Raw genomic sequence first — 8,993 nt, 5'->3', positions numbered from 1 at the left:
ACACTAAACCAGGGATGGCTAGGGCATGGACTATTGCAGGCATGGCCAAATTTGGCCCTCTAGCTGTTTGGGGACTACAACTCCCATCATCCCTAGCTAACAGGACCAGTGGTCAGGGATGATGGGAGTTGTAGTCCCCAAACAGCTGGAGGGCCAAGTTTGGCCATGCCTGGACTATTGGAAGGCAGCCTGGACTCTATAGCATCCTTGCTAGTTCAATATGCAGTCTCCAGGGGGTTGACCATGGGTCATTGTGGCACTTGGTCTGAAAAGGGTTAGCCCTCCCTGCAGTAAGCTGTTGGAATCACTGGAACCTCTTGTTTAGGCTGATAAACAACTATGGTATCTCAAACACTCAAAAAGGTGAAATCATGTACTCTGCCGTCAAGAGAGTACCTACAAAGTGGATCAAACAATCTGAGGGCAGGCAATTCTGAGGGAGGGCAGGCAAGGACCCACAGTCTAGGTGGAGCTCGCTAGTTTGGGGAGTGGGTGTGTGATTCCTCAACCGGAGTAGACTCAGGACAGGTGGGGATCACATGCCTCGTCAAGCCCAGAAAGTATAACAGGAAAGCCGTCCTGGCTAGGCCGTAGCTCTCCTGACAGATGATTTGGTCTGGAGCCACAGTGTGGAAATAAAGGATGAGATTGCCCCTACTACTCCGCCCAGGGTCTCCAATGAAAAAATCCCTGCCAGTGGTGATGTTTTGCTGGGTGCTGTCTCTCTTGTGGGAAAAGGCTGCAATCTGCCCTTTCCCACAAGATTTGTGGACCCCCCTGCCCTCCCTTGGCTACGCCCATGGGTAGAGGAGATGGGGAGGAAAGGGCATGGAAAGGAAGCAACAGGCAGCCTTTCATGTGAACAACTCTAAATCCTTAGCTAGTTTGGAGTGAGGCATCACTTATTTTTATGTTTGGACTGCTTTTTTGTTCAAGCATGGTAAATCACAAAAGGTGTATGTGCACATGGGAACAAATACCCATGGATCTCAGGTTTCCTGGCTTGGAGCAACACACACACAAACACAAACATACATATGGCTGCTGTTTTGTGCAAAGCTGGTAGATTGATAATTTTATGTTATTTTAACTAAAGGTGTGTGCTTACAGGTAAGCAGATAACAGTGTGCGTGCCCATAATGACCTCAGGCATGGCCAGCCCACCCATAAATTTTTATTTGAGAAAAATAAGTGGCTCACGTAAATGTAAACTAAGCTTTAATAATACAGAAAATTGTAACAAAATAACATCATGAGAGAAACTAAATACAGTGGTACCTCGGGTTACAAACACTTCAGGTTATAGACTACGCTAACCCGGAAGTAGTACATTGGGTTAAGAACTTTACCTTAGGATGAGAACAGAAATCGCTGTGCAGAGGCAGCAGGAGGCTCCATTAGCTAAAGTGGTACCAGGTTAAGAACGGTTTCAGGTTAAGAACAGACCCCTGGAACGAATTAAGTTCGTAACCAGAGGTACCACTGTACAGCAACAGGAGGCAAGTCTGACGCAAGAAACAAGAAGAGACAGTTGGTCCCTCTTAATGGACATTCTTAACGAACTGAACAGAACTGAACACACACTGAAGGGAGGGGCTGATTCCAGAGCAAAGCACACAAGCCCCGCCCACCAGATACCAAGCACTCTACTATTCAAATTAGGCCCTAATGTTTTTCTTACAATCCCCTTCTCAATGTGCCTAATTTGAATTAATATTAATTTAGCATGTAAATTGTCAAAACTTTCTTATATAAACATTCAGCATTTTTTTCCTGGTTTTGCTTCGAGATAGAAGGTCTTGTTCCCTTCCCCACTATTCAGGTCAACTTTACAAGGTTTAATTTCCATTACTCTCACCAAACCTTTCTTTGGCAGGTCTGCTATAATCCTGAAGTCTCTATGTCCAAGCCTTTTGTGCCACAGATGAACACAGGTTGCACTTGAATTCTTCTTGACCATATTCACTCTTTCTTGACTGGTATCCAGCACAGAGATTCCATTATTTTCAAAACCTTGTGCAGGCAAAACTGCATCTTTGGTGAGTGCACATTTGTTGCGATTAAAATTTACATTAATTTACATTTACACTTGGTCAGGGTTGGCACATTCAGCAAACTGAATGTCCCACTAGATACTAAGCAGTCTACTATTCAAATTAGGTTCCAGTGTTTTTCTTACAAGAGCACCCTCATGAGTGCCTCTTTTCGTGCCCCCACCTCTGCCAGAGAAGCGGTGCCAGTGTAGGTGCTGATTTCCTGCTGATTTCCTGCAAGATCTTGCGGGATTTCATCAAAGTCTTGCAAGATATCAAAGAGAGCAAAAGATCTCATGAGATTTGGGTAAGATCTTGCAAGCTCTTTCAGGGAATCCGCTCCAAAGCCAGCAATGCAGTGCTGGTACAGCAGCCCCTCCAAGTGTCCCTATTTTCCAGGGACATCCGTGATATAGAGAAGCTGTCCCGGTTTCTGATTTCATCCCAGAATGTCCTGCTTTTCCCTAGGATGTCCCTATTTTTATTGGAGAAAAGTTGGAGGGGTATGGTAGGATGTCCCTAGTTTCATGCTGGCCACATGACCCAGAAAGCTGTCTGTGGACAAACACTGGCTCCCTCAGCCTGAAAGCGAGATGAGTGCCGCAACCCCATAGTCGCCTTTGACTGGACTTAACCATCCAGGGGTCCTTTTACATGGAAGATGGAAAGCTTGTTTCCTGCTGCTTCATGCCAATGGATTCAAATTACTGTATTTTTCGCTCTATAAGACGCACCAGACCACAAGACGCACCTCGTTTTTGGAGGAGGAAAACAAGAAAAAAAATATTCTGAATCTCAGAAGCCAGAACAGCAAGAGGGATCGCTGCACAGCGAAAGCAGCAATCCCTCTTGCTGTTCTGGCTTCTGGGATAGCTGTGCAGCCTGCATTCACTCCATAAGACGCACACACATTTCCCCTTACTTTTTAGGAGGGAAAAAGTGAGTCTTATAGAGCAAAAAATACGGTATGAGAAAGGAGATTCCAACTTCAAAAAGAACTTTCTGACGGTAAGAGCTGTTTCCCAGGGGAATGGACTCCCTTGGAAGGTGGTAGACCCTCCATATTGGAGGTTTCTAAGCAGAGGTTGGATGACCATCTGTCATGGATTCTTTAGTTGTGATTCTTGCATTGTAGGAATTTTGGCTTGATGTCTCTCTTTCGGTCCCTTCCAACTCTATAATTCTGTGATTACATGATCTCCCTTTCACAACCTGTCACAGCACAAGGCCTTGAACTTTGACTGTTACATTCTGACACCAACAGAGGTCACTTCCCCCAACCCAAGCACAAAACATAAGACATACCCACACACTATCTGCAGGTTCAGATGTGGCATACATGTTGCTGAGGATACTAGCAGCAGATGGATATGGCCCTTGTGTGCTGCTTGGAAGTTTTCTCAGAGGTGTTGGGATAGCCACTGTGGAAACAGCGTGCTGAACTACATGAGCCAAAATATAACCCTCTAGACTCCCTGATCATTGAGTACTTGTTCAGTTAGACAGGTCATGTGCTGTTTCTGACTTCTAAAAGGAAGTTCCAAGATTGGCGTGGCCACCAATAATAAAGTACCAAAGCTTGATGGTGCTGGTCCATCGAAGGCACTGCTCTTGGAAACCTCCAGGCCAATTTAAAAAGAGCAACTCTTCCCCTACATATACATTCCAGTTCATCATTGCCTCTCCTTTCATGAATGTAGTTCATATACATACTTATAAATGTACTTTTAAATTATCAAACATATTAGCAATCAGCTAGGAAGGTAATAATATAATTGGCATGGATTTTTTTGTGTGTGGATATGTATGTATCTATGTATGTAAAAGTTTGGTGTTGGAAAAGCTAATTATACATTGCAGGTGCTTTCAATCAGTTTAATAGGACAACATTCAACTATCAATGTTACATTTACAAAGAATCTAATTACATGTAATTAAATAATGTTGAATTTACAAACAGCTGACTATATGCAATTATCTTTCAGCAGCTTATAGGCCATACATCATCAAGTACTTATCATTTTAAAATTGCTTCCCAAGTGAGCAAACCACCTTTTATTTACAATAATGTACCACTATGAAGCCAAGCATTTTGTAGTTAATCAAGTTTGTAGAACTTACAAATTGGAATCCTGAAATAGATGAATCCAGGAAGCATGAAAATTGGTATATCATAACATAAAAAAATGCAATGAAGCTAATTACTTGTGTAATTGATTAAGCTGTTCTGTTCTGCATTGTAAATTGGTTGTTGGTTCCTTAGGAGAATGGAATCCCATTCCAAATTTGACAGGAAATTGACAGCTGTGATCAACTGTTTGAGACAGTTCTATAACTTTGATTAAAGCAGTACTTGATCGCATTGCTAAATACTAAGCTAAATAATTAAAATGCGGGGGAGGTACCTTTCAGAATTTGGTGTGAGTGCAGTCATTTAGAGTTGCTAAGGAAATGTGTTATTTATTTATTCCATTCCCTTTCTCCAAGGAGCCACTGGTGACACTCGCGGTCCCTGCTCCCTTTTGTCCTCAAAACAATTCCTTGACATGGGAGGAGGCTAAAGTATCATGGCAGTCCAAAGTCACTTAGTGAACTTCATAGCTGAGTGAGATTTTAAATCTGGATCTCCCTTGCCCAAGTCAGACATGCTATCTACTAAATGGGTCCTCAACATTGTGTTAAATGGAGTAGACTTAATACTAAATGCCTTGACATTTGACCACATTGTGTTATGTAAGCCATACTGAGCATAGGCTGAGGTGAGAGATGCATAGGCTGAAGTCCAAAGATCCACGCATCACTTCCATACAAGCGTAGGGGTTAACGAATTTTCCCTTACCAGCTGCAGCCTCTTGTGCTACATCAATGGCACTCTGAAAGGTTCTGTTTTCAGGAGTGTCTTGAGTCTCTTCCCTGTCCCCCTGAAAGCCCTGAACTGTTGCCCATGTGGAGAAAGGAGCATGATCCTTTGGATCCTGGCCATAACAAAACAAAACAAAACAAATCATTGGCATCTATCAGGAGAATCAAAAGGAAATTGTAACTTGAGGTAATGGACACCCAGAACAAAAAATATATTAGCCAGGGTTAAATGGGAGTACTGATTATCAAGCTGTTATGTAAGGGAAGTCCATTTGCTGGTCCTGATCATCTCATTGAAGAACCCTTAAAAGGTTACACCAGAACCCTGAGGGTCCATGGAACACTGTTTGAAAACTAATGCAGGAGGATTTTGGATAGTTAATCAGTCAATTTCTTAAATAAAACCAGAGAGTTTTCATAAGTTCTCTGAGGAGCACATTGAAGGAACAAAAAGACTTCACTTAACCTAGAAAATGGAGCATTAGCTTTCTTTTGGACCTCTGATATCCCAGTACACATCCAGGAAGGGCAGAATGGAGGATGATAAACAAGGTCGCAAGATGAAGACACATTAATTGGCAGTAGTACATGTGAAAAGGATGTTAGGGCTGTACTTGCACACAACCTGAAACATGAGTTTGCAGTGTGATGCTGCTACAATAAAGTCTAATACAATTTTAGGTTGTGTTACTAGAACTATGGTTTCCACATGAAGTCAAAAACCCACTTAATTCTGCGCTTGTGAGACCTCATCTGGAAGACTGTGTCTAGTAACGGGTGTGGCACCTCAAGAACAATTTTTAAAAAATAAGTCTTTTGAGGAAAGGTTAAGGCTGGAGAAGACTGAGGGGAGAAGGAATGAAAGTACTCTTCAAATACCCATAGCAGGGCTGTCCAACAGGTCGATCACGATCTACCGGTCGATCGCGGAATCCTTCCCCCCCCCCCAAAAAAAATTATGAAGCTTTCCCAAAAAAAGCTCAACAACTCTGTTCAATCCAATGGGTAGATCACTGCTGCCAGTTTTTTAATAGTGGTTGTAGATTGCAGTCTCTTGAAAGTTGGGCAGCCCTGACCTATAGCATAGAAAAGGGGAAAACTATTCTCTGCTGTCTCAGGGAGAAGGATTAGATTTAATGGCTGAGCATTAGGAGAAACTTATTAAGACCACCTTCACAATGGAACCAATTGCTTAGAGGAATGGTAGGCTTTCCCGTGGCAGACAACTTGGGCAGAGACTAGACGGCTATCTAATATTGTCAAAAGTAGCAACTGGGATGTAGGTTAGAATGCTGAGTATGTTTGGGGGGAAAGTAAGCAAAGAAATAAAGAAAATAGACTACATAAATAGCTAGGGAGGACTCATATCAGCAATACAGTGCAGGGGAAGCCCTCCAGAGGCTCCTGGACTCTGATTTTCATTGTCCTTGACAGCTATAGTTTCTGGGGCTGATGGGAGTTGCAGTCCCACAACATCCCCAGAGGTCACCATGTTGCTTACTCCTGGCATGTGCTTTGTACTTGAATGAATCTGTGGGCTGCAGGTCTGGGACCTTGCCTGACATCCTCTGCCAGTCAAAACAAACAATCTGGGATAGATGGGACCAGCAGTCTGTTTCAGTATAAGGCACCTTGATAAATTCACAAAGATTCATTATCTAATTTATCTTGTACCGTCAGTCCCCTGCCACTTCCGCAGAGCTGTTTTAACCTACCATATCCTCTCTTCTGTAAAATGGGATGCAAAATTTAGAACCGAAAGGGGATAAAATATAATCCACAAATAATGCTAATTCTGCAAAAACAACAACAATCGCTAACATCACCACATACTTCACTTAGTGTCCATGAATAGTCCCTATTAGACTTACCTAGATCCGGGACAAGCAAGCAGAAGTTATCTAGGTGTTGCTGGACTCCAACTCTCATCTGCCCCAAACATGATGGGAGTTGTAGTCCAACAACATCTGGCGGGCCTTAGATTGCCAACTCCTGATTGTTTTGGTGGATCTGGGCCTACTAAGAGGGTGTTGAGTAGCAGCAGCATAGACAGGAATTCACAGAGAGATTATTATTTTGCTTTTACGGTGTTTCAGTGGAAACCCATGAGGACATTTATGTTAGAGGCAGATTTCAGCTCATTCTCGGCAGATTGCCAAGTAACAGCTTCAGCATACCCTTTAGAAAATAGAGTCGGGCATAGCGGAGCCTTTTAATGACTGTAATATTTATTCCTTGCCATCTTCCAAACAGATATGGCAGCTTTGCACCAGGGGAGTAATATCGGCACATCCTTTGAAGGCAAACTCGATTAGCATCATCTGAAGAAAGATGACATTTGGGGAGCATTATCACCAGGCAAACTCAGATCAGACAGGGTTGAGCAGGATTCAAAGCAAACAACAACAACAGGCTTGGGAAAGGAATACTCAGAAGAGACCTGTCAAGGCAAGCAGATATAGATAAACAGTACAGGTTAGTTCAGGGAGCTAAAGAGGGCAGGTGCCGCAGGTACCACAAATCAATGGTGATGGTGGCTGGGTGATGGAGGAGAGGAGCACCCACTTGTAAATACCAAGAAGTGGCAGCAAATTACGCCTCAGCATTTTGCAAGTCTGCAGTTGCCGTTTGGCACAGGTGGGGCTACTAATGTCACCAATAGGGCTGGGCGATATCTGCTTTCCAACATCATAATATATAGTGGTACCTCGGGTTACAGACGCTTCAGGTTACAGGCTCCGCTAACCCAGAAATAGTACCTCGGGTTAAGAACTTTGCTTCAGGATAAGAACAGAAATTGCGCGGCGGCGCGGCAGTGGGAGGCCCCATTAGCTAAAGTGGTACCTCAGGTTAAGAACAGTTTCAGGTTAAGAACCGGACCTCCAGAATTAATTAAGTTCTTAACCCGAGGTACCACTGTATTGCCAACTAAACTTTGTGATATGGCAGTATATTACAGTGTCAGAAAGGAGATGATTAGTGTCACTGTGCACATCTTCTGCCTCTTCCTGAGGAGGACGGGTGGTGCTGCCACAAGTGGAGCACATCAGCCGGGGCACCGCATGGCAAGGCACCCTGGAGTCGCTGGCCTCTCCAGAACCACCAGCTCCATTATGCGGGATGGGGCTTACCTGCCCCCCCCAAATATTTTATTCAAGTTGGCACCCTTGGATCAGAAGAAATTTATTATTGAAGTTAGTGTGTTTAGATCTGTCTTGTGTCTTGAGACAAGAACAAACACTTTATACTTTAATCTCAACTGAGTGGGGAAGGAGTTTTCGTAACTTGGAACTCTGGAGAAGCCTGACTACTGGAAAGCTGTAAAACTGATGTTCTGTTGGGACACTCTGTTGATCACACTGGTTGAAGTGTGCTGAAGTACCAGCAAATGGTGGGCCCATGTCTGACAGGCCAACTGACTTCTACACTGCATGGCCTTAGAACTCCAAATAAAAAGCCCACTTTGTGAGTCATAACTGTGGGCAGAGAATTATGCCTGTTGCCCTGACCTCTGCACATATAGCTGAATGTCTTGACCGTACATGCCACTCTGTGCATATAGAAAGGTCCCTAATGGCACACCCAGAGTCTATTTATTCTGGCCCAGTTCAGATTTTTGTCTGAATAAATTTATTGATATAAGAATATTAAAAGTTTTGTACCGATAGATAATCTCAGCACTTTATGTCCGGCACATGAGTGACAGCAGAATTTTAAAAATGGAGCTCATCACAAACACATTAATAACTCCTTCATCAAAATCTTGAGCCAAAAAAAGTGAGGACCCATTTTGCCAGTCATCGGGATTGATTCTCTATTAAATAACAAATGGCTTCCATGAAGCTGAAGACATTACTCAAAGGACTGTTCTTCATTAGTTTAGCTCATGGGTCATATGTGCAATTATAGTTATCAACATTGTCTCATGATGGATGGATTTCTTTCTCTCTCTTAAATTTCCATAAAGACAAGTGGCATTCTTCATCTTATATCTACTTCTCTGTAATTCAGAGTGCTATGAGATCTTTGTCAGAACTAATGCTTATTATATGCAAACTGATGGCCCATTAGTTTGATGGGTAAGACTGTGGTGGTGTG

General features: G+C 43.1%; 1 long non-coding RNA gene across 1 annotated transcript in view; it reads left to right on the top strand.

Annotated features, from left to right (window-relative positions):
• Positions 1 to 1,187: 1,187 nt before the first annotated feature.
• The window catches only part of LOC310762880, a 40,152-nt gene continuing 32,346 nt past the window's right edge, over positions 1,188 to 8,993 (top strand). The window contains exons 1-2 of the long non-coding RNA XR_014548275.1: positions 1,188 to 2,039; positions 7,149 to 7,370. This is a non-coding gene — a long non-coding RNA (uncharacterized lncRNA). The remainder of the gene's footprint in view (positions 2,040 to 7,148; positions 7,371 to 8,993) is intronic.

This window comes from Podarcis filfolensis, assembly GCF_964270895.1.
Source record: "Podarcis filfolensis genome assembly, chromosome: 5".
Classification (NCBI taxonomy): Eukaryota; Metazoa; Chordata; class Lepidosauria; order Squamata; family Lacertidae; genus Podarcis; species Podarcis filfolensis.
Note: the sequence above shows the minus strand (reverse complement) of the source record. Positions and strands in the feature narration are given on the sequence as shown.